This window comes from Cebus imitator, unplaced genomic scaffold (genome assembly GCF_001604975.1).
Source record: "Cebus imitator isolate Cc_AM_T3 unplaced genomic scaffold, Cebus_imitator-1.0 Scaffold81, whole genome shotgun sequence".
Lineage (NCBI taxonomy): Eukaryota > Metazoa > Chordata > Mammalia > Primates > Cebidae > Cebus > Cebus imitator.
The window spans coordinates 1952109-1978962 of record NW_016107396.1 but is presented as its reverse complement, the minus strand read 5'-3'; the positions used below and the strand labels follow the sequence as shown (position 1 = coordinate 1978962).

Below are 26854 nucleotides of genomic sequence, written 5' to 3'. Positions count from 1 at the left end.
GTTATCCTTGCAATGACCTGGTTATCATCTTTTTTATAAATCCAGTAGTCATTCTGGCTTTTTATAGCATCCACTTCTGCTACTAAGAGGTTGACTGTGGCACTCAAATCTTGCTTCAAAGGACTACAGCCTAATCTTGTCTTTGCTACTAGTACCTATGGCCATTGAGTAGATGATCAAGGGGTCACTTACTCTGTCATTAAAATATAATGCACAGGCTGTAAATAGTTTTCAATGTGCTTTTTATTAAGTATTTTATTGCCTTTTTATAGAAATAAAATATAACTTTTCAATACAGCTGCCTCTAAGCATCTAAATGTTAATGCCTTTTGAGTTAAGAGCCATTTTCCCAGGAATGCATCTGATGTAACAGGAAGTGTCATAGTAAATCACACTGAAACTTGAATATTTCTCCTGGATCCCATATCTTTGATCATTTTGATTTTACATTCCTTTATTCGTTCAACAAATAGGTAATGAGTGTCTCCATGTGCTGGGCACTGTGTTGGATACACCAGCTACAGCAGCCAACAAAACCCACAAGATTCCTATCCTTATAGGGCATAGCCCCATGGAGAGATGGCTACTGCCCAAGTCAACACACACACACCCACACACACCCCATTGTATAATATTCAGGGGTCGGGATGTGTGCTGTGACAAATGGGAATAGAGCATTCTGAAAAGTAAAACTAGGGCAGGGCAATGCCTAATTGGAAGAGTCAGAAAAATGACATCAAGCTGAGAACTAAAGGGTGAGTAGGTGTTTCACTTGTTTTTGTTTATTGTGTTTTCCAGAGAAATGGTTGGGGAACAGCATTTTATGCAGAAAGAACACAAGAACACTCTGAGAGTCCTGAGGCTGTTTTCAACCTTAATTTTTCCCTAAGGCATTACAGACCTCAAAGGCATCTTGGTTAGATCCGTACAAATGTAAGACATAGCTATAAATTAGTGAATAAATTTTGCAGGTGTTAAAAATGGATTCTTTGGCATGCAAATAAACCCAGCCTCCTCAATCATATGTATGACAAGTCAACAATGTCTAGAGGTGTTAGCTCTTTTGAGGATGATAAAAGTACTATATCAATATTTGTTCATCTGCTGGAAACTGGCACAATTTTTTAAGATTCAGGATTATTTTGTCAAACAGCATGAATTGCTCTGACTCATAGGTCCTCTCGAGGTTAGAGTGTGGGAAATCCTTAAACAGAACTGGTGAGCAGTCAAAACTGAGACTAAATTTCTCACCTGTATTTACATTAATTTCACTTAAAAGCACTATTTTGTTCCCAATAATACCTGATGATGAACCTCCCGGAGGGGAGTGGAAGGCCCATTTCAGGAGAGATTCACTGATCAGACATTGAATATCTTGAGATCTGTCTTCAAGGCTTATGAATGCTGAATGTGAAATGGTATCACAGTGCTAGGGTAACCCTCTGTCTGGTTTGCCTGGGATTTTTTTGTGGTTTTAGCATGAGAAGCTCTATGTCCCAAGAAACTCCTCTGTCCCAGATAAACTGGGACAGTTGGTCACCAGACTACAATCAGGTTTGGCTTCCTGGGAAGCCTGTGTCATTGCAGGCTGCCCAGCTCTTACATGAGTCCCATGCTTGGTTTAATGCTTTACTGTTGCTGTTTTGAAATTTGTAAATGTTTGAATAAGGGGTCCTACATTTTCCCTTCACTGGGCCCTACAATTTATGTAGCTGGTTCTATCTGGAACTAGCATTTATTGAGCTTTTACCTTGTATCAGGCCATGAATGAGTAGAGTTATATTATTTCATCTAATACCTAACCCTGAAAGGAAGTTATTAATATACTAACTTTACAGATAAAGAAACTGTGGTTTGAAGATGTTAAGCCATTTAATAAGATAGTTAACTGACAGGAACATAAATTCAAATTAAGAACCGCCTGGCCCCAAGTGCCTCGAGCTTTCTGTTCTGCTGTGCAGAGGCTTAAATTGCACCCTGCAGTGGAGATAGGCACTGTCAGGTTCCATCTTAGAAAGTTATTCATTTTGCTGATCCCAGATGGTCAAGTATTGGCAACTTTGTAGAGTTCGAACTGATGATAAACTATGTTAAAAATCGCCACTGCTTTACACATAAGCAATTCTCCCTCCCATCTTAGCCTTTCTACAATTTGTCTTTGACCCGGCAACTGACATTGTTTTTGTTGTTCATTTCTTCCTTTAGATTTCCCTTGAAATGAAGGTGGTATGTTTGTATGGGGCTTGGGGGAAAGCGAGATCAGAATTCACAACTGGATTAAAAAAATTAGGCAAATGACAAAGTTAGAAAATGATTTGAGAGGAAGAGCTCCACACCCCCACCACAAAGCTAAGGAGGTAAAATGACCTTCTCTGACTTCTCCCTGGGTCTTCTTGTGTGTTCCGTTCACTCCCATCTCTAATAACAGTTTGGATGAAGAATCAGAATTTTCCATGGGACTTAACTATTGATGCTCTTTGGAAATATTGCCCTTTCCTCAACTACTGTCTTCCTTAGAGCAAGTAATAATTGTCCTTTTCTGAAGGTCCCACCTTTATTTTCATTTCTCATTTTATCTAGAAGCACCATTCTATTTTCAGTTATTTCTGAAAGCTAACCCTGCAGTAATTGGGGCAACCCATCCCTGTGACTGTTATCACTGTATCTGCTTCAGTTCCAAGCAACCACCAAGTCCATGTGTGTTCTTCTTAGAACTGGCCATCAAGGCTTCAAGATCTTCAAGAGATAGTCCACAGAGTCTGTAAATCACTCACTGTCACGGGAGTTCTTCTACTTGCCTGATCACAGGAATCATCAGGCCCTCCACCTGTGAGTTACATCACCTTCCTGGAGATTTTGGTGCATTAATGATGGGGTGTGGTCCAGAATACAGAGAAGAGAACAAAGGCCCAGGGGGATCTTCTCAGGCAAATGTGAGAAACACTTCTAAAACCTTTTTCTGTATTTTATAGTTTTCACTTATTTTACTCTAAAACTGAAAATAAGAGACTCTCCTTTATTATTATGGTGGACTAGCTTTATAAAAATGCCAAAATACACATAATATATTCTTCACATAAATGACTGAAAGTAACTAGGAACAAGCTGACATTTGGGAGAAAGTAGGTTGATTAAAAGAAAAGTTTTCAAGAGAAGAGATTCATATTTAAAAAGTATTCAGAGGTCATGAAGATCCCAGCACTGTGTGACAACTTGGGAAATAAAACATTGTCATTCACATGCATGAATGCATCCTTACACACACACCCTCTACTATATGACATGGGCAACTATGCTGTCTATGACCTAAATCCTACAAGACGGCTATTGGTGATAGTGTCAATAAGATGGAAACTTTCCAAAAAAGAAATATTAGCTGAGACTTTTGCCAAAACTAGGAGGTGGCATTAACCTTTTCATGCCCTTTGTACATAGTCAAATAAAACAAAAGTCATTTTTCATATACCAATTGTAATTGATAATGTTATGTTCTTATTGTATCAAAGGCCATAGAGCCTTTGAACACACACAAAAAATCTTAGTGTTGCTGGGCTTTGCTCCCCAAACTCCTGGGTTTGGGTTTTTTTTATGTATATATCTCTATCTATTACTCTAACGAGTGACTGTTGAACAGCTGCCTTCCTCATCCTGCCTATGGGAGCTGATCATGCTCTACCTTCTATGCCAAAAACACTCTGGATGACATAGCCTATGCCTCTAATGAACGGGGAGAAAAAAACCATAGAGGTCAGGAACTATTTTGAAGGTCTCCTGAGGCGGTCTTTGCAACGCCAGTCATTTCCTTTATCAGCACACATTAACAAAAACCTTCTGGTGGGGGCTCTGAGTTGTCTGTATCAAGCAGTAGTTAAGAAAAAGTAAAGTGATTAATAGAAAATGTCTGCTAAAATTAGACTTTTTAACTGCTTCACTGACCTTAGGTGATAGCTTTAAGTAGGTCTCTCTTCTTTATAGACAAGAGAATATGACAGAACAAACCACAGTGATGACAAAATATAGTGATCCAGTGTGACTCTAGGTTTCAGCTTTCAGAGTGAAATGATGTCATTCCAAGAGGGTTTTCATTCTTGATTCTTTATAATCTGCACACTCCTTTACTTGTTCCTTTATCTGTCCTCCCCCCAGGGAAATATTGTGGCTTGGCTGGGATGGAATAAACTCTACTAAAGAAGGTAGAAGCTAAGAGTCTAGTGAGATGCACCTGATCAAACAAAGGATAGGCATCAGCCCATGAGAACAGTGTCTGGAATTGGTTAGTCAACGGACAGGTCGGCAGAGATACGAGTCATAGGTTCCAGCTAGAAGGTGTATCTATCGGAAATGTTCAGTAGGAAAGGGATATATAACGCATGGTCAGGGTATGTAATTTATGGATTTTTAAGCAAGAGACAATAGGTGATGATGTTAGAAGACAGGTGGTTGGCACTGGAGTCCAGGCACAAGGAATCCAGCATTCATTGGCAGGAAATCCAGATAAGTACAGTCACTAGGCAACAAGGTTGGAACTCTATCTCAAGGCAAGGGATCAGTTACTAGGAAACTGGGGTACCTAAGTTAGAGAGAGATCAGCCTTCTTCACTGAAACATTAGAGATTACATACTCTATCCTCATTTTATGCAGTATGCTAAGGAAGAAGATGTTCAAACCAAATCCGGGATATGCAAAGAAAATGTCAATCCATAAGGGCTTCTATACAAATATGTGTGTGTGTGTGTGTGTGTGTGTGTGTGTGTGTGTGTGTGGTCATAAATACAAAACTAAGAGCAAAAATCAGAGGCAGAGTAAAGGAAAAGGTGTCTACTGTGAATCCATAGAAGTGTTGATTATATATGTACCTTATAAAGCAAGGAAACTCAATTTTTACCTTCTACATGGTTTTTAAAAATCCCCTGATTTTGGTCAATGATGTAAAATTCTTTCATATTCTTTAGTTACTAAATATTTCAGGTCTACTATACACACACACACAATACTTGAAAGAGAACTATTAGTTATAATAGTTATAATAAATAATAATATAATTAGTTATAATAAATATTAGTTATAATAAATATCATTACTTTGTGTTTTCTTCTCAATGATTCAACATCAGTGGTTATCAAAGTGTGGTCCCTGGACCCAAAATAACATCACTCACAAACTCATTAGAAATACAAATTTGTGGGCCCAGGCTTAAATTTACAGAACCAGACACTCAGGGGGTAGCGTGCAGCAATCTGTTTAATAACAAATTCTGATTCTGATGAATTCTTCAGCTTAAGAGCCACCATTCTACACCTTGCAGATGACTTCCAAATCTACATCTGTTTCCAAATGCCTGATGAACACAGACTTAGAGATATAGCACAACCCAAATATCTAAAAATTCAATTTGTCATGTCCTTGATAAAACCAGTTCCCCTTCCCTGCATTTCCTACCTTAGCTAATCAGAGCTGTCTAATTACTAAGTGTGTTCATTGTCTATTGCTACATTAAAAATTCCCCAAACTTAGCAGCTTAAAATAAGAAACATCATCTCACAAACATCATCTCTGAAAGCTGGGATTCTGGGAATAGCTTAGCTGAATGGTTGAGGCTCAGTGTTTCCTGTGAGCTTGTGGTGGTCAAGATATCAGCTGGGACCACAGTTATATAGAGACTTCTTTGGGCTAGAAAAACGACTTTCAAGCTCACTCACATGGCTATTGTCAAGAGGCCCCAGTTCCTTACCATGTGAGTCTAACATAGGGCTAATTACTAGAAGGCACCCACTTCTCCCAAGCAAATATTCAAGAATGGGAAACCAAGAAAAAAAGGCACACTGACTTTATAACCTAATATCAAAAGCCACATGCCATCACTTCTGCCATTGTTGGCCACTAAGGCCAGTCCTGGTATAACGTAGGAGAGGACTACACAAGCATGGGAATATCAGCAGGTGGGGATCATTGGGAGCCATCATGGAAGCTGTTAACCATGCCCAGCCTAGTAATACCAGGAGATTTCTAACTCTCTTACTCTCACTGTCATATAGAACCCATAGCCAAGACTTGTCAATTATTCAGTATCTTCCATGCCTGTCTCCTTCATTATAGTACTCTTGCCTACTCTTCTATCTTGCTGCCAATCGCTATACTCTTCCAACACTCCCTCACACAGCTGAGTAACATTCCTAAAATACAAGCCAGGTTTGCCACAAAAGACCTTCTAAACCTCTCTGCTTCCTATCAAGTGAAGATTCCTTAGCATGACATTTAAAGTTTCCTCTGACCTAAGTATAATCCATCTTCCTAGGACCATTTCCCACTATAACTCTTCATTCTTCTCTCTCCAGGCCAACGATTGGACAGCTTCCCTAAGTCTTTGTTCCTGTCAATGTTCCTTTGATATTATGTTTATCAAGAATATCCTCTTCCTACTCGAAAGCCCAGATCAGATGCTGTCTTTACTGATAGTCCAGTCAGAATGAATTATTGTGATCCACGGCATTTTATACCTCCAATACGGAATTAGTCGCAAATTGTAGTTAGTTGTTTAACAGTCTTATTTCACAAATAGATTTTAATCTCCCCAGAGTTAGGGATTTTATTTCAATTATGTTTATCATTATCAATACAGTATTAGGGTTCATCGAATTAAAATATATAATTTCAACAGGCCCTTTCATATGAGAGATGATTCACACTATTCTCAACAATGCAGAGGAAAGGTAATTTAAGAGTGAAATATTCAGGACTATTCCCCTAAAGAGTAGCCCTTCCTGCAAAGCTTCCAGGTGGACAAATAGCCTAAAATATCTAGGCTATCTTTTCACTTGGAAGACTTTTCCTACAGACAGATGAGACAGTCTCCTTTTACAATGGAACCTAGAAATGTGCATGGAGATAGAAGTGGTGAGAGTACATTAGCCTGGTTTATAAGCACTTATCTAGGGTGATGGGAGCCCCTAAAGGGATTTTACAAGGGAAGTAGCTGATCAGATTTTTATTTGGAGGAATTGCCTCTGACGGGATCAATTACAGGCTGCCTGTCTGAATTAGAGGGGTACATAAGTCAAGCCAGGGGTTGATGGTGGTACACTCTACAGTGAAGGCAGAAGAGATGGAGAGAAGAGAGTTGCCCCAGAAGTGGCCAGACATGCTGATTGATGACTGATTGTGAGGGAGAGAGCTGAAGGTCTGGAATGATTTCCAGGTGAGGATTTTGTGCCTGTGAATCTGGATCTAGGATGAGCACTCAGTGGGGAAAAACACTCAGAGCATGAACTTTGCACAACATGGTACCAGCATCACTGTCATGTATGGAGAACAGCCCATTCTGGAGGGAGGCCACAGGAGCTATGGGGAAATTACACTGACCTTTTTTCACAAATGAATAGGCTCAAAATTAGATTCTTACACTGAATGACTAACAGGAAAGCTATTAAACTGTCAGACAAGAGCTCTCCCTGGTTTTTATGAATTACCATGATTCATTGTTCCAGGGGAAGAAGCTGAGCAAGAATCATTTCCGCTGCTTCTTAGGAGTTTCTGAAGGATCACACACTAGAGCGTGAAAGCAGGAAGACTGATTCATAATGACAGCATCAAAGATCAAATCAAACATCTAAACACAAAGTGTGCATGGTTGATATGTAATTATCAGCCATGTCATGAGGTTTTTAATCAATCAACTTGATTTTTCCGCTTAGTATTATACATGCCCTTTCATCTGAAGGTAGGGATGATAGAGGTACAGAAGATAGCTACACATAACACAAAATCTTTCTAATTAAACATAGTTGACACCAATTATGACAGCCTCACGTAGTAACATGCTTCATGTGATTAAGGAAGTTTTTATATTACATGGTACATTTGAGAAAATGGCCAATAAAATACAGCACATCTTGCACAGAGTTTTTTTAAACATTTGCATTTGAATACCCTTAGAGCAAGCATCTTTCAGTCCACAGCCACAAACATGCTTAATTCTCTCATTTATTTATATTGTTGCCTGACTTCTGAGTTGGGAATTCTGAAGAAGAACAACCAAGAATGCTGAGATGGGGCCAGACACGATGGTTCATGACTGCAATCCCAGCACTTTGGGAGGGCCCAGGCAGGCGGATCATCTGAGGTCAACATGGTGAAACCCCGTCTCTACTAAAAATGCAAAAATTAGCTGGGCATGGTTGCATACACCTGTAATCCCAGCTACCGGGAGGCTGAGGCAGGAGAATGGCTTGAACCTGGGAGGTAGAGGTTGTAGTGAGCCCAGATTGTGCCACTGCACTCCAGCCTGGGCGACAGAGTGAGACTCCAAAAAAAAAAAAAAAAAAAAAAAAAATTTTTTTTAAAGTGAGTGAAGGTGGGTACCTTTAAGAGCAATTAATACAAGTCACTGAGCTAATGTCAAAGGAGACAGAAACAGAGGAGGGTCGCCCTGCAGCTTAGGATATGCATCATCCGCTTGAAGCCATGCCGGCCCTTATCCATATTATTCCCCTTTATAGCTCTTAAGATGAAATCCCTAAGAAGATTTATGAGGCCCGCCCAGGTGCGGTGGCTCACTCCTGTAATCCCAGCACTTTGGGAAGTCGAGGCAGGCGGATCACCTGGGGTCGGGAGTTCAAGACCAGCCTGACCAGCATGGAGAAACCCCCTCTCTACTAAAAAAACTCAAAAAAGTAGCCGGGCGTGGTGGTGCGCGCCTGTAATCCCAGCTACCCGGGCGCTGAGACAAGAGAGTCGCTTGAACCCGGGAAGCGGAAGTTGCGGTGAGCCGAGATCCCTCCATTGCATTCCAACCTGGGCAAAAAGAGCAAAGCTCCGTCTCAAAAAAAATAAATAAAAGAAAACTTACAAGGCCCTGTCTGTGTGGATCCTGCTCCCACTTCCAGACTCTTGTCCCACCACTCACTCACCTTCCAGCTCCGACCTCCATTCCGACAGTCCCACAGGTCAGGAAGCAGGAGAGCCCTCTGTGGCATCCCACCCAGCTCCCCCTTCAAGCCCAAGGCACTCATTTCCCCCAGCTGCTGGGAGTTTAAGCTGCTTAGCTCACACCTGAGTCCCACTGTGGGAACTGCCCTCACCTGGTTCTCCCAAGGTCATGCCCCCACCTCAGGACAGAAGATTGGTCCATAAGTAGCTACAGAGGCCTCAGTTTTAGGCAGATCAAAGGACACCCCAACTCCAGAGCTCCCTCACTTCCTTACAGGGGTTATTCATGAAAGCACACCCGATAAACACCTGGCCACAAATCTCTATTTCAGAGTCTGTTTCCAGGGAGTCCACGCCAGGACCCAAACCCTCCTCATGCCTGTCCCAAAGCCTTCCTTTCTGTTCTTTCACTGTCTGAAACATTCATCAGCCATCCTCCCTTCCCTCTTCCCCCGAGTGTCTCACCTACTCCCCTTTCTTAACTCTGGGGTCACTTTTCCAATAATGTCTTCCCTGAAAGTACAGTCTAATTCAGGTCCCACTGTTCTATGCTTTTGTAGAAACCAGTTCTCTTCCTTTATAGGACTTCCATTTGCAATATGCAGACATTAATTTGCATGTCTGCCTTACCTACCCCAGTAAACTCCATGAGAGAAGGAGCTCTACTCTTTCTTACGCTGGTGTTCCAGCATACAGCAATGAATCTGGCTCAGGTTTGGTATTCCATGAATGGACATTAAATTGTGTGGTGGATTGATTGATTAGTGAGTGAATGGCCTCTGCTATCGAAGTCCTTTCTTTTTCTGACTCATCTTCCTGATAACAGGGAGCGCCATTTTCTGGTGACCGTTCCTCATTGTGAGGTTTTTAAAGTGCAACCATGTGATAAGCTGTGATTATTGTCTTTACCAAGGTCATCCTAGGCATTGTATGTTTCATCTGTCAAACGCTAATCACGTAAGAATGTCAAGGCTGAAAACAAGAGAAATGTATGCCTCTTCAGCACTGTACTTTCATGGTAGGAATTCCAAATAGTTAATGGACAATAATAAAAAAATAGCTCAGGATTTAAATCAGGATCAGTATTTCACCAAAGTCTTCTAAAGTGTTTGTAGTAAAGTTGTGGGGGATTGAGCTCTAAAATGGGGAGGAAAAGAGCTCTTTTGCTTCTATTTTCACAGGCTTTTGTTCTAGAAATTATTTTTAGTGTTGGTAAATTATGCTAATTAAGACAACTAAACTGAAAAAGTAGTATATTTAGAACCAAGAGAACATATTTTACTAATGGTTTATGATTTCCCAAGCAGATTTAAAATTAGATTTATGTTATTTTAAGATATTTTTGTTTATCCAGCCAAATGTCACCCTAAAGTCAAGCTGGCCAGAGAAATAGGAGAAATTACTCTCCGACCAGTATTTGCTAAGCACATTCACTGAGCAAGGAATTCAAGGCCACGGTCATTGGTGTCGGGAGAGATGTAGTCTCTGAGGTTGCTGAATGATACTAAAATCTTGTTAAGGATCTGAAAAAGAGAAGAGAAAAACCAGATCTTGACAGGCAGGAGCTGGCCTGGTGCTATCAGTAAAACCTTGGGGTTGTTAGATACTGGCCTGACACTCAGAGCTAGGTTGTGGTGCTGTCCTGCTGAACACAATTTCACAGAACACCCACATCAGTCAAGCACCCTGTACTACTTTGATGGATCATGACAAAATCAAGACACTTCCAGAAGTCTGAACCTGGACAAAAACAAGAATATTGTCCAAACCACGCAAATTATTAAGCATCCTCTACCTTAGCTGATATGAAAGCTGCTTATCAATTATACCTTTAGCCTTACTTCATTTCTCCTGCCATATAGATAAAATTTATTAAAGATATCCAATCATAGAATTGCTTCCTGACAACATCCAATCTGGAGCAAAGCCTACTTCCTTGAACCTAGAACTCTGCAGGTGATACAGCTTTGCAAGGCCACAGGCATCCTGCTTTCCTGCATATGCCTTTACCTAAACAGTCCATGCTTTCTTCTCTATTGTAGAATGTGTTATTCACTTACTTAAATTTCATCTGATTTCATTTAATGATACATGGAGACTTTTTTTTGTCTTTATGTATCTATAAAGGCACTGTCATCCAAGTCTCAGATTTCTCAGTCTTAAGTTTTACCCCCCAAAATTTAGAATAATCTAAGGAAAATATTCTTATGTGACATATTTTCAAGCAAACAGATATCAGAGGAGAATCTGACTTATGCAATAATTAAAGGAAGTAATAATAAATCCATATATCTTTCTATAATGGTATATTAATCTGAGAACATCAGAGCATTGTAACAAGGACATTCCATGCTACAGTTAGAGATACTCACAATCTAAGAGGGGTCAGCCCTAACCAAACAGGCACAGTGAGGATGGTTTGCTCCAAATGATAGTTCCAAGTAGTAGCTTCTTGTTTTTTAAGTTTATTTTAATTTTGATTTTTCACAATGTCAAGTAAAATGTTACATAAAAACATGTATTACCAGGTAATATAGTGTGGAGATTAAGAGCATAGACTACATTTAGACAGACTGGGTTTTAAACTTGACTCTATTGCTTTTACAGAAGGTGACTGCTGTAACTTGGATGTGTCTCCCAAAGTTTATGTGTTGGAAAAGTTTCCAGTGCAACAGTTTTGGAAAGTGAGATCTAATAAGAGGTAATTAGATCAAAAGAGCTCTTCCCTCATGAATGGATTAACATCATTATCAAGGGAGGAGGATAGTTATTGCCAGAGAGGGCTTACTATACAGGCAAGTTTGGCCCCCTCTTGGTCTCTGGCTCTCTCTTACTCTCTTGCTTAATTACACTCTCTCGCCCTTCCAACCTTCTGCCATAGGAAGATATAGCACAAAGGCCCTTGTCAGATGGGAGCACCATGCTTTTGGACTTCCCAGCCTCCAGAACTGTGGGCCAAATAAACTTTATTGTTGATTAATCACTCAGTCTGTGGTATTCTGTTACAGCAGCAGAAAACAGACGAAAACAGTGACCTTCGGCAAGTTACTTGAAACTCTCAAAACATGTTTCCTTATCAGTGAAATGGAGATAGTATCTAGACAAGAGAGATCTTACTGAATTCAATGGCATGGTGCTTGTAAATGTTCAGCTCAGTGTCTAGCACATAGTAAGTTCTACAATTACTGTTGTGATTGTGTTGATAGTCACCTGTGTTCAATCAAGTACAGAAATCTTCAATCTGAAAAAAGGATTTTGAAGATTCAAACTGTATTACCTTTGTGAAGAAAACATATTTTTAAATATATTAAATAGATTTTAACATTAGGCTTGGAACTCTGATAGAAGAGTTTAATCCAGCACTTGAAAAACATTCAGTATGTATTTGCTTAGCCTTATGCTTTGTATCTGGGCAGGTGAAGGGTTAGAGAAGAGAATGCAAAATAAGATATGATTTAGATTCAGATATGTTCACAATTAACAGTTAAATATGGCTGACTTTGATAAGTACTATAATCAATTTCCAACAATGACATCCTAGGAAAAAAAAAGTTCAGTTAAGGAATAAGACAATCTAGGAAGCCGTATGGAGGTGGTGATATTGAAACAAGAGTAGGATTTCCTCAGGCAAAAATTGGGATTGTGGGTCTGGAATATGAATAGGCAAATTAACATTTAAAAAGAAAGGAACAGAAGTAGAAAGGTATAGGGTATGTCAAGAGAATTGGGTATAGAACGATAGACTTGCTGGGTGTGTAGGGAATGGCCAAGGAACTCAGGAAGCCTCTATCATGAAATGCTTTTTGTGGGCCCTGTTAAAGAGTTTAGATCTAGTTTCAGCTGTAGTTTCCCTAACAAAATACCATAGACCAACACAAATTGTTGGGAAACTAGAGTTTAACCAACAAGAATTTATTTCTCACAGTTCTGGAGGTCAGAAAGTCTAAAATCAAAGTACAAGCTGATTAAGTTTCTGATGAGGCCCTCTTCCTGGTTTGCAGACATACACCTTCTCACTGTGTCTTCACATGGCAAAGACACACACACACACACACACACACACACACACACACACTCACACACACACACAGAGAGAGAGAGGGAGAGAGGGAGATCGATCTGACCTCTCTTTTTCTTATGAGGACACTAATCCTGTCATAGGGGATCCACCCTCAAGACATCATCTAATTGTAATTACCTCCCAAACTGCCACCTCCAAATATCATCATATTAGGGATTAGGGCCTCCACATGTGAATTTGGGGGAGCACAAACATCCATAACGTCTTGACCTATACTCAAAGAAGAAACATTGACAATTTTGAGAAGGCAAATAAAATCATGTGATTGCTTAGGAAGGTTAATCTGGTGTGAATCAGTGAGAAAATTGAAAGGAGACAAAGAGACCAGCTAAAATATTGCTGTAATAGTTCAATGTAGAAGCACCATATTTTATAAAACCTATAACATCATTAGACACATCATTTTTTTATTCTAAAGAAGAAAGTATTTCCACTGAATTACAGCATACCATTTTTACTGAATAGAATTTTAATTTTATATTTATTGAAAGAACTATTTGAGAGGTTTTTAGGCATCCTTGTGTTTTATATGTCACTCTTTGTATTAACAGAAAATCTGAGGGAAGTACAGCAGTTAAGGTATTTCTGAAACTCACATTCACAATCTACTTCTCAATCACTTTTTGATTTAGTCATTATGGGGTATATTGTTATAGAGTTCATTCATATTTACATAAAGTGATGATTTTTAAAATAATCACATTTTATATTTTATTTTGTCACCTTTTTTTTACTTAACATATCTGGGACATCTTTGCAGTAATTAACTATAGCTTGATACCATCACTTAGTTTCATTCAACAAATGATTACTGAGCATCTAGGCCTTATACGAGAAACTAGAGAAACACTGAGGAGTAAAAGTAGGCACGTGTGTCACTCTGATGGAGTGTGACCAAAGGAAAGAATTTCCTGGTGGCATACATTTTATTTCTTTCTAGATTTTGAGGTTTATAAAATTATAATATTATGATCAATTTCCTTATTAGTCTATCTCCTTATAAATCCCTAGGTAAGCTTCCTTGTAGTCCTAGCTAATCAAGAGGCTGAGGCAGGAGGACCACTTGACCCAAGGAGGTAGAGGCTGCAGTGAGCCGAGATTGTGCCACTGCACTCCAGCCTGGGTAACAGAGTGAGACTCCATCTTAAAAAGAAAAACAGTTCCCAAAGTATAACGTCTGGGCCAAGTGGCTCGCCTGTATTACATCTGTTTAAGGATTGCGATACTTATTGTCAATGTTCCCTTCAAATATGCAGCAATTTATATTCTTCCCAATAACATTCCCATCCTGTGCCTGTTTCCTCACAACTCTCCCACCCTGGGTTTCACTCTTTTTCATCTTGGCTAATCAAGAGGTAAGCACTGATATTTTATCATTATAAATTGCATTTCTTGATTACTGTTGATGTCGAATATATGTTTATATTTATTAGCTAAATACATTTTTATATAATGTTTATATTCTATATAATATACTAATACACCAATTTTTATATAATATACCTATTATATGAATATACATTTTTGCCATTTGTAGATATTTACATAGAGAAAGAGTGTTATGTATACACACATACACATATACTGGTTTTTATGATTTGCCCATTTTTCTTTTGGTATATTTATTCAAGTGATTTTTAAACAATCATTTCCCCCTTTGAGTTCCAATGTTAGTATTTTAGAAACATACAGAAATTCAAAAGCGTAGTAATTGGCACTTTATATTATAAGCATAGTTTCCTGCAATAAAGTGTGATTTGTTAATTCATCTGTGAAAATGTCTATGTGATATTGTCCTCCAAACATAATGCTTCTATTAGTTTTAACTATTTGAATCTATTTAAATAAATCTAAAGACATCTTATGCAAACAGTAAAACAGGTTGTGCAGTTTCCATAGAAACAGAAGCTAATATTATTAAAAAGGAATGAGCCAGGTTGGAACTTTTCTCCTCAGGGACCCTCATTTGCAACCAGTTCCTTGAATAAGTCTTATATGTGAATTATGCCACCTGATGCTAGTTAACATTAGCGATACCTGATAAAGACTTCACTTGGCATCTGATCATCACAAGGGAAAGATTGATGTAAATTATATCGTTGGCTAACTAATTTGGGATTTTATTTTAAATTGAAATTTAAAAGTAAAACCATTTCATTTTTATTTCCCAGGGAGAGTGGTTCATTTCCATGCTAAAATTGAAATAACAATAATGTGAGTGTCTGATTTCTTTTTCAACTTTGAAAATTTTGGTTATAAAGCAAACTTTTTCTACTGAATCAATAATTTTTATTAGCCTATATTATCAAAAAGGAACAAGACAAATGTTATACACAAAAGCACTAAAACCCTTTTAAAAGAATATGAAATAATTATATGACTCAGACTATCAGAGTTTATAATTACCACTCAAAATGGAAAAATTTCCTATCCTAAAGAATATCACCATGGGTCCGAGCCACCTAGAGAAAGATGTGTCATATGTGTTACTTAGTTCCACAAATAAAGTCTATAATTCAGGGTTTAGCCCAAAATTTCCGTATAAGGGTGTTACCTTTCCTGTATACTCTAAGAAGTCACGTGTCTCTGAAACATCTCAGCTTAGTGCTGGAAGTGAGTCTGGATGTGTATGTTCCTCTTTCATACAGCAGAAAGAGGATTACTTCTCTTACTGTCAAACAGGGGATAAGATATTTAAAGATTATGAACATGAAAGTAATTTTCATGTTTATAAAAACCACGCCTTCACTTTTTAAAAAAACAATTGAAAGCTGTGCACTATCTCATGTGACCTTCACAACTGTGATACTGACATTTGTATGATCACCTTGTAGGCAAGGAATCTAAGATTCCAAGAGCCAAAGAAACTTGCCCAAATGTCACAGTTAACGAGAGGAAGAACTGGAACTGAAACACATGTCCTCAGTCTCCAAATCCTGGGAAGCTTCCGCTGAGCCACACTACCACCCCAACATAACAACTTCTAAGGGTTTCCTTCAAGCAGGGACTGAACTGAGTAGCCTGTCAGAGAAGCAATGATGTCCTTCACAGGAAGGAGTGGAGGACATGCTCCCCGACACTGGTCTCTGGGGACCGTGTGTGCGCTGCACGTTGCTGCTGTTTTATTGACCTTGCTGCCAGGCACGCTATCAGTGGTGGTTGTGGAGTTGGCCCTGGTGGTGGCATTAAGATCATGGCCCTCAAGGCTTCACTTGATCAGGCCTCCAACCTCACTTCATTTTTCTCTCCCCTGTGTTCACTATGCTCTACATAATAAATTGATTTGTTTCTTTTTATCATTTCTATACCAGGCACAAAAGGAAATAACAGGAAGAAATGGCAGTGTAGCTAAGGGGTTGGATTCTAACGTGAGATTGCCTGGGTTTGAATCCTGGCTTTGCCATTTGCTGTGTGTGACTTTAGACTAAATTTAATGGATTCTATTGCTCACTTTTCTATGTCTCTGTTGCCTCACTGCAAAACTGGTAAAATACTAGGTCCTACCTGATGGCGTTCAAAGACAGTCCATGTAAAGCATTTATCTGGCAATAGAAAGGACTCCTGATGTAAGCAGTCAGCATCAAAATTGCTCAATATATGGTGAGAAATCACAGTGTTTGCTCAGGAAAGTTCTTGAGCTATGCATACAGAATGTTACACCACGTGCAATATATGCAATGTGTTATGTGTGTGTTTGTATTGCATGCATACGTGATACAAAATGTTATACATTCAATATATTTCAATAGAAAGGTTTGATTTAGCTTGGAAGAGAGAAAGGAAGGGTCAAGCTCGAGAAAGGGCATCCCCTGAATAGGAACAAGGGAGCAGTGGGAATGCACACAGCCTGCTGTGAGGATAAAGGGGCTGAGCTCATGAATACGAAAGGCTCTTACAAACTGATTATAAGAGATGAGGCTGGACAGGAAAGATAGGACCAAGTAAAAGAAGATTTTTAATTCCAGAGTAAGAATTTGAGAATTAACTCAATAGGCAATAAATATCTTCAGTAGGGAAACTATTACAGAGCCTTGCACAGGAAAACTTAACGTAAAAGAAAAACAAACTTGGTCTTCCTGGATGCCTTTCAAAGTTAACTGAGTCGAGACTGACCAGAGCCCTCTGATAAGAGTTCCTGTTGATGGCAGTCAGGATGCCAGGCCTTGTCTCATTCTAACAAGAATCTTGCAGGATTAATACGGTTTCCACATCTTCTGAGGAAGGCTCAGAAAGGTTAGAAAAATGTCCAAGGTCCTGTGACTAATAAATATCAGAGCCAGCACCCACACACAGTCCTTTGCATTTCTAAAACCTGTGTTTTCACTAACCTATCCTGGCTAAATGGTTTTTTAAAAGGTGGGAGAGGTTAGTAAATGAGAGAAGCAACAGAAATTAGGAAAAATGAGCAAGATCATAAAAGGAATCACTTCCATATTACTTAAAGGATCTAAATATTCTGGACAGAAGACTTCCTCAGAACAATTAGAATGCAACACGTCTCTGGAAATGGCTGGTGAAACTACAGTAAGGTTATGGGTGTTGAATAGGAATGTTTGTTGCAAAAACAAGTTATCCTGTCCGGTGTAGGCAGAAAATAACTTCTTTAAATGACCTTTAGCTACTCAGAGAAATCCCAGGTGAGTCAGAAAAGCCAAGCATTTAGGAAAGTCCCAAACAGTTGCAGGAGTAAGGACACCACAGCTAACCTATGTCCAGATGACACAGGGGACTGGGAACGAGGAGCTCCGCCCTGATGAGCTAAAGTCTTCACCACCATGCTTGCTACATGTGTGTCCTCGCACAGGGGTGCTTTTCCACATTGCTCATTTCCAAATCCAAGCCTGGATGAGTATGGTCTGATTAGTAGAATGTAAGCTACATGCCTGTTTCAAGCTTCAAGGAAATCTAGGTTTGGGATGCTTTATGGCTTTTTTTAAAAGGGGGGTTTATAGCTAAAACTCATAATCTAGAAATTCCCAAAGTATAAGCTTTGGAGCAGTCATAATAACCAATGTCCATTCCTATTGGGTAAGAGTTAGGGCAAGTGAAGAACCCCACAGGATGTATCTAGCACTCCTCATGGGAGAGGTATGCTTTCTGAAATGGGCATTTCATTCTGCTTGACAGGTTCAACGTATTATTATAGAAAGAGAAAGATGACTCACTAAATTTAATAAAAATGTCCGTGAAGGCTGTCCAGCTCCCTTGGGGTTTGATTCATATTCACCCAGTAATTTTTTGTAGCCATTAAATTTCCCAAGCAAATTTATCTACTGGAGAGAGAATGAGCTTACCAACTGCCAAGAAGAATATTCTGGTCTCTCTTGTAGTGACATTTCATTATGGGTTAATAAGTTCATTCACCGGACAATGTGCCAGGCATTGAATTAGTCATTGCATTTTGAATGACAATCAAATCCCATCTTTTCCCATGAAGATTTCACAACCTGTGAGGAAAACAAACATGAAGATAGAAAGTTATGGAGTGACGTGATGAATGTAACCCTGATAAAAATGACAGAAGAAGCAAGGAGGTGAATCCCTGCTCATCCCAGGTGACAAAAAGGACACGGCTTAATGAAGTCTTCACAAATAAGAGTAAACCAGATGCAGGTTGGGGGAGAGGCACGCGAGGCTGAGGAAAAGAACAAATTTAAGGAACATTGATTATTTTCGTTCATTCAACCAATATTTGCTTTGTTCCAAGTATTGGGATATAGAACATGGGAGAGTGGTTGGGGAAAAGGTGGGGAGGGGGACATACCATAACAGTGAGGCTGAGGGGCAGATGGACTTGGCCCAATAGAGACATGTATGCCATGGCAAGACATTTAAAATTTACCTTGTACTTTATCTTTTTAAATTGATCTCTCTGGAGACTGTGTAGAGAATAAATCTAGATTTTAAGTGTCTCCCTCTGGAGTCTAAACATGTTACTTACCACCCTATGCTGTGCACGTAAGTCTTTTCTTGTGTGTTAGCAGATGGTTTATTTAATTTGTGTGGCTCAGGATGGGTACAGCAATCTGGATTATCTTTATCTCTTTCGGCAATGAGGTGTGGTCTCCCTGAGAAGATAAGCACAAAAAAATGAAGGACCCTGCTGGTGACTCAATTCACAAGAGAAGGTATCAAAGATGGGCATTTGAACAGTGCTTCCTGGAGAGGAACCAGGTCTTCTGGTACCTCCCTGTGAAACACCTGGGTAGCTGCCATTTGACTTTCTGGAAACGGTAGCATGCACAATAATTACACATTGGCATTTGCATAAAGATAATGGGACATTGATAGGACAGAAGCAAATTAGATGTAAAGCCATGTATGTATCCTTAATAGAAAGATAGAGAAAAGCAGAGACAATAGCAAAAGAAAAAAGAAATAACTCACATATTTGTGCATTTTAAACACTGTATTTAGGTACAAGCTACCATTAGGAAACCCATCGCCTGCCAGCTGCACTGAACAGGGGATGGGATACACAGAGCTTAGAGAAAGTGCTGCCTGCTAACTCTACATTTTCGTCTTATCTCCTTATTGTTGTGGAAAGAGGCAGAGAAGAAAGGGAAGTTATGATAGCAGGAACAGTCACTGAAGTACAGACTCACTGTGCAATCATGACAAGGTAAATGAGTTCTACAGTCTATAAGGTCAAGACAGCAGAGCCTTGCCAGTGAAATACATTACGTGTGTATGTAATGTGAATAGTTGATTGAAACTAAAGGACAGATCTCTCAAATAAAAGAATGCCTTCGGGGCTCACAGTCATTGACTGTTGGGAACTGACAAGAAGGAGGGGAGGAGGCAAGCAGGTAAGCATGCAGAATGCTGCCTGTGGTCACACAGGTCTGGCCCACAGCATCTCCAGTCCTGACACTTCATTGTCAACTTGACCAGGAGTGAGCCAGGTTCCCCGTGGAGAAATTCACATAAGGCTGCCTTGTAAATCAGGTTGTCAGTGTGTTACTTTACTGTGAGCTTGATCTGATTTCAGGATAACCTTCTTGTCCTCTATGCTACATACTTCCCTGGGTAGGTAATTTTAGCCAGAAATGCAAATCATTCCTTGCCAAGGGTTTAAGTAGGAAGTCAGGAAATAAGTAGTTGGATGATTTCAAAGTAACAGTTCTCAAATTTGTATTACCATAACACATATAACATCTGACAGTTATTTCACAGACTCCCCAGAATATAGCCAGAACTTGACATAAAATAAGCCCTCAATGTAATGAGTGAATAATGTATTTAGAAAACAGATACTTCCAGATGTCCACCAAAATGTGCTCCTTAGAGTCTTCTACAGCAAAAGAGTTATACCCAGACACATGGTTGAAATACACTTCCCAGACTCCCTTGCAGAGTGTGGCCATGTGACATTTCTCACCAGTGGAATACGAGGGGAAATGCTATGGGCCTCGGGGCCAGAGAGTGGGCATGCATTTCCGAGGACTTGTCCTCTTTCCTACTGCATCATTTTTTGAGGAAAACAGGAATAAATACAACTAACAAATATTCTCACTACTGAACAAATCTGTACTAATAAAACCAACTGTTACTAATAAAACCAACAAGTGTTCCCCTTAGACCATCTCTCTGCTCATCTGTACCCCCATTTTCCTGTGTTTTTATTTCCAATTGGAGTCATCCTTGACACTGCTCTTCTCTTTCTCTCAGAGATACCTCTTTCACCATGTCCTAACACCTGCATCACACATTCTGGTTCAAACCACCATAATTCCTTATAATCTTTTGTCCTCCTCTGGTCTGCCTTCCACATGGCAGTCCATGAAATCCTCTTAGGGTGAAAACAGGATAATGCCACTCCTTTCTCAATTGAGAAGAGTTTTAGATTTTTATTAGAAAATGTTAGGGAATGAATTGGCAACTCTGAAAATGTACTAGGTATGTAAGCACTTAAAAATATGAGGCAATTTTCTATGTAACCAAACATGCATGTTCTGCACATGAACTCCAGAACTTAAAGTACAATAAAAACCCCCACAAAACTATGTTTAATGCTGAAACTGGTAGAAAAAAATAATTCTTAAATTTGAAATATACAATGTTTAGATATTTTTAAATCAAGTTATGTTTGAGATAAGACATAAAAGTTGTTTATTGAGAATATTAGTAACTAAACAAGAATATATACATAATAACCCTATATTAAAATGGATGGTTCTAAATGAAAATAAACTATAAAAATATTTTTAAACACACGAGACAATTTTTAACTATAAGAAAAAATGTTTTAAGTAGTTTAAGAAATTATATGTAATTGTAATACATTTCCACTTATAACACAAGTCCACTCTCCAGAGTTCTAACTTAATTTTATAATATGGCTGCCAAATATTTTTCCCCCAAAGTGTTTCCCATGGTCTATAGGATAATGTACAAATGCATTAACCAAAAATTACAAGCCTTCCTGACCTGGCCTAATCCACCTTATTTTCCTTGGATCTTACTACTCTCTCACACAAACCTTTTGCTGCAGCCAAACTATATTCTTCAGTATTCCTTGGATATACTTGCCACTCTCCATTGCTTCTGTTCAGGCCATTCCCTTGGAGCCATCCTCACTCTACACTGTCCATTTGGACCTTTGTCCCTTAGAGACCCAACTCAAACTCACCTCATCCAGAAAACCTTTCTTGGCCTTCCAGCTGAAAGTAATACTCTGACTTGTCTGTCTACGAGGGAATATCCCTAAATAAATTTTGTCTTCTTTTTCTCTGCACAGCTAAATCCCACTTACTCCTCAAGACATGGCTCCTGTGTCAGCTCTTCAACAAATCCTTTCCTCATTTCCTGGGCTCACCAGGAACTCTCCACACTGGGCCTCCAAAGGCATCCTATGAATACTTGGAGAATTTCACTTTGCCCTACACCCATCTCTCCACGTTCTCTTCTAGGCTTATAAGCATATGAGAGCAAGGAATGTGACTTTCATTTTAATTAACTGTTGTACGCATGGAAAAGACAGTTAGCAATTTATTATGTCTTATGATTGCCCTTAAATCTAAATTTTGGAATCATTGTTATCTAAATTTTTTATTATTTTGTCTTTTATAGGCTTGTAGCTTATCTTTCCATGTAGGTTAAAATCCCTTGAGGGTAGGAAATATTTTATTCCTTATATTCTTGCCAACTGCCCAAATCAAACTCTAAAATATAGTGAGAGATCTCAAAATATCTGTTGCTTATCTCATAGCAATATTTGTACCAAGATATGTATACATAAACGTTCATTTCAGAGCTACTTGTAATGGCAAAAATTAGAAACAACTACAGAAAGTCTGTCTTAGTTCATTGGTGCTATTATAATAAAATACCATATACTGGGTAATTTATAAATAATAGAAGTGTATTTTTCTCTGTTCTGAAGGCTGAGAAATCCCAGATCAAGGCGCTGGCAGGGTTGGGGTCTGGTGGAAGGCTGCTCGCTCTGCTTCCAGCATGACACCTTGTTGCTGAGTCCTCTGGAGGGGGCAAACACTGTGTCAGAAGGTGGAAAGGCAGAAGGGAGGAATATTGTGTCCTCACGTGACAGAAGGCAAAAGGGCAAAAGGGCCTCGCTGATTCCCAGCTATTTTATAAGGCACTAATTCATTCATGAGGGCAAAGCGTCCATGACTTAATCACTTCCTCAGAGGCCTCATCGCTAAATAGCACCGCAATGGAGATTAAGTTTCCACATAAATTTTGGAGGAAACATAAACCTTCCACCTAGGGATTGTTCATGAGTAGAAGGAATGGTTAAATCAATCATGGTTCACTCACACTTTGGAACATACTGGAATAATTTTTTTAAAGAAAAGTAAATAGACCCATTTAATCTGGCATGAAGGTATATTCGAGATATATTCTTAAATTTAAAAATCTAGTTGTAGAACAATCCATTTGGTGTGTCAGTGATGTAAAATTATATCTTATGCTGTGTGTACATGTGTACATATATGAATGTTATTGTACATAAAAATGGGTAAATTTATGATTTAAAAAAAAATTTCAGAGTGGTTACCTTGGTGAGAGGATTGGATTGATAGGAACTGGAAGAAAGGGAATAGTTTTGTTTATTCAACAAATATTAAGAGGCTATATCCGCTTCATGCGTGGCAGGCCGGGTCTCACCGCCAGCAGCAGAGGCAGCCCTCCATGACAACTGTTTCGGCCCTGACTGAGAGGTTAGGTTGAATATTAAAGGCCAAGAGAGCCAGTGGCCTTATGCAAAGGCTGGGATGTAACTAAAGCCCACCAAGAGTCTTGCCTAGGACTTTCCTGGGCCTTGAAGCATGACAAGATAATGGAGGAATTCTTAACAGGATCTGTTTAGGATTAAACCATTTTTATTGGGAGATCTGAAGAAACTCCCTAGGCCTCCACAAACAATTTTATTATGCGTCCAAAGGAATACCCCAAACCTCCCTGATTTTAGCAGGAGACAAGATAAGGGTGATCACCCCTGGTACCTGCACCCATCTAGATTAAGTAAATGTACTGAGACTCCACAGGGAGGTCTTCAGGACTCAGACCTCAGTTATAGGCTAGAAGAAGTTAATCACTTATGTCTTTAGAGGAATGCACACTTACGCATAGCACGTACAGTGCACTGGAAAACTTTGTAATTTTGAGTTGGTCTGGCAATATTTTCCCGGCCTTCTCCCTGTACCCGGTTATAGAAATAAACTCTCCTCATTTGCAGTTTATCTGCATCTCATTACTGGGTCACGAGATTAAGCAGCCCAACCCTGGGTTTGGTCCAGGAACACTGAGACTGGAGTGTTTTTGAGCAGAAGCTGCTCAAATTTTCATGAAAAGACAGTTATTAAAACAGAAATACTTTCTTAATAAGGTAGAGAAAATATTTTTAAATGACCAAGTTTTTATAAAATTTGTTCCATTCATTATATATTGATTGATTTTAGATCCCTTCTTAAGCAAATTTTCTTTTTCTTACTGTAAAATATATAAAATATTTTAGCAATTAGTGTATAGTGGTCATATTCGAATTAAACTTTTCTTTCCTCTAAGAACATGTGCCTTTGAAAGTCTGCAGCTTCTTCATGAACAGCAGTGAGCCTTAGTTTCGTCATCAATAACAACAGGCTAATGACACTGAAGAACTGTGGTAAGGATTAAATGAGACAAGGTAAAAATTATGTGACACGGGAGCCAGAACACCACGAGGAGTCAGTCAGTGGTGGGTGCTGCCCATTTGCACTAATCGAGTATCTACTCTGAATAAGGAGATTCCCTTCCTCCAGTTGCCTTGAGCTATAACACCTGGAGGGAATCATTCAGCTCTTTTCAGAGAATAAAGTTTTGGGATGAAGATATTCCTGGCAGGGGATTCAGAAAGAGAAATGCAACAAGAATTTTATATTAGAAAACATCTAAATAATTCAGTTGTTTAGGAAGACTGAAACACCACTTGTTTCACTGTTTATGTTGCTGATTCTCCATTAAGATTTACCTGTTAGCTTGGAACAGCCTTTCAAGAGAATGATTCATCAAATTTAACTTTTTCATCTACAACAGGCTGGAGTTAAATGCTCATATATCCACAAGATTTGTTTTAGCATTGGCAGCAATTCCAATTCATGCAATGGCATTTTGTAAAATATTCTGATCATGGAAGATTATTAAGGTTTTCATATTCTTTTTTTTTTTTAAGACGGAGTCTTGCTTTGTCGCCCAGGCTGCAGTGCAATGAGTGGTGTGATCTTGGCTCACTGTAACCTCTGCCTCCCGGGTTCAAGCTATTCTCCTGTCTCAACCTCCCGAGTAGTTGGGATTACAGATGCCCACTATGCCAGGCTAATTTTGTCTTTTTAATAGAGACTGAGTTTCACCATGTTGGTCAGGCTGACATCAAGTGATCCACCTGCCTTGGCCTCCCAGTGTGCTGGGATTACAGGCATAAGCCACCATGCCCAGCTGGTTTTCTTATTCTTATTTTAAGATGAAGCACTCTAAAAATAAAATCTTCATAAGCATTTAATAAAGTAATTCAAAGCATGACTATTGTATTTGTCAGAAAGGTCATAAGAAGAAAGCTTCATAAATTGTCCCTGATATGATCAAACTCAGCTTTAAAGTAACACCAAGCAACAAGAACTCTTTGATATGTATGTCAGGGTGTGAGGTTGAGATTTCATTTCAAAATCTGAGTCATTTAAGAACACATGTGCAAAAAGAAGAATAATTTAATGTTTACCAAAATGACTGCAGCAGATTTAATTATTTTTATATATTAAATACAGACCACATGCCTAGCCTAGGGTCACTAGAATTCAAAGAGAGCACATCGTGAAATTCTTAGCCTCTGAAAGTTTGCAATCTAACCAAGAACACAAATTACATTCTCATAAAATAGAGAATAAAAGCCTAGAGTTGTAGGAGCTATTAAGCTGCAAACATTTGCATTAAATAATTTTATTTTTCATATTAATAGAGGACTAATTACTTTAAAATAAAGCATTGCTTAAAGCCATTAAAATCACCTATTAATTAGTTGTAGTCAGTTTTTCTGGCAAGTAATTTGAGTATCATTATCTGGACTTTTGCCAGTGCTTAGAGATACCCACGACTTTAAGATGCTTAAAATCCTCCTTCTGAGATGGTATGGCTTGAACAACTTTCACTTGTCTAAATAACTATGTCAGAGCCACATAATTATGTCATTTCTTTGTATATAGTTTCAGATGATTCTGTTAATATCTACGATAAAGGATCATAGTTTATCAGATCTTTAACAAGACAGAAAAATATCTAGCCTGGTAGCCACCATCTGAAACCCTGTTTTTAGATCCTGTTTCTCCTGATTCAGGGAACATGCCTTCTTTCACGAGTTTATTATTGTGGTATGGAAAGAGCAAAGGCTTTTGAAATATGAAAATCTTGTCTTGGAATCTGTCTGATTTATCTGACATTCAGCAAATTACTTAACTTCTCTTATCCTCAGCCTCCTTATTTACAAAATGAGATAAATTAGTCCGCACATTCAAAGCTGCTTTGAGGGTTAGGTGGAACGTATGCAAAATGACTAATAGAAAATTATAGACACACTGTAAGGGAGAGCTAATATAATTTTCACTTGCTGGTGTATACTTTTTCTGTCATTATTGAACCTGTCATTATGAGCCTCATCAACCAAGCTATGCATATATTTTTTTTCTTATACCATCTCTAATACCATGTTGAGAATTCTTAAATCCAAAAATTCTGAGAGATCTGTAAGACTGTTGTTTTTTACTTCCAATCTTTGGGTGGTAAAACTTAACCTGAACTAATGTATATTATTTATAAGTTCTATTTTATTCCATTTAGCATGAATGCTTACATGTTTTGCTGCAGAAATAGTAAAATATTTGATAAAGGACATTGCTGTAGAACCTAGTAAGGGTGGAACATAGAACATGGCATATGCACCACAGTGTCTTTCCAATATCTGAACGCATCTGCTCCAAAGGTTTCACAGAACGAACTATAGAATTCTAGTATTTTCCATTAACTTTGTCTTACATTACTACAATTCAGCCGGCTTTCATTCATTATATATTTGTGTTTAACTCAAATTTATTATTACTTTGTTAAACACAAATATATAAGGAATGAAAGCCAGCTGTTGTATATACATATATATATATTTTGAGATGGAGCCTCGCACTGTCACTCAGGCTGGAGAGCAATGGCGGATCTCGGATCACTGCAATCTCTACCTCCTGGGTTCAAGCAATTCTCCTGCTTCAGCCTCCCGAGTAGCTGGGACTACAAGTGTGCGCCACCATGCCCAGCTAATTTTTTTCTATCTTTGGTAGAGATGGGGTTTCACCATGTTGTCCAGG

At 38.8% G+C, this 26854-nt stretch overlaps 2 long non-coding RNA genes across 2 annotated transcripts; both read left to right on the top strand.

The window, feature by feature from the left end:
* Nucleotides 1-636: 636 nt before the first annotated feature.
* LOC119471999 lies at nucleotides 637-3257 on the top strand. Its single transcript, XR_005201102.1, has 3 exons — nucleotides 637-755; nucleotides 2206-2357; nucleotides 2713-3257. It is a non-coding gene; the product is annotated as an uncharacterized LOC119471999 (long non-coding RNA).
* An 8279-nt stretch (nucleotides 3258-11536) lies between these two features.
* On the top strand, nucleotides 11537-16171 carry LOC119471998. Its single transcript, XR_005201101.1, has 3 exons — nucleotides 11537-11610; nucleotides 15179-15221; nucleotides 15842-16171. It is a non-coding gene; the product is annotated as an uncharacterized LOC119471998 (long non-coding RNA).
* The last annotated feature ends 10683 nt before the right edge of the window (nucleotides 16172-26854 follow it).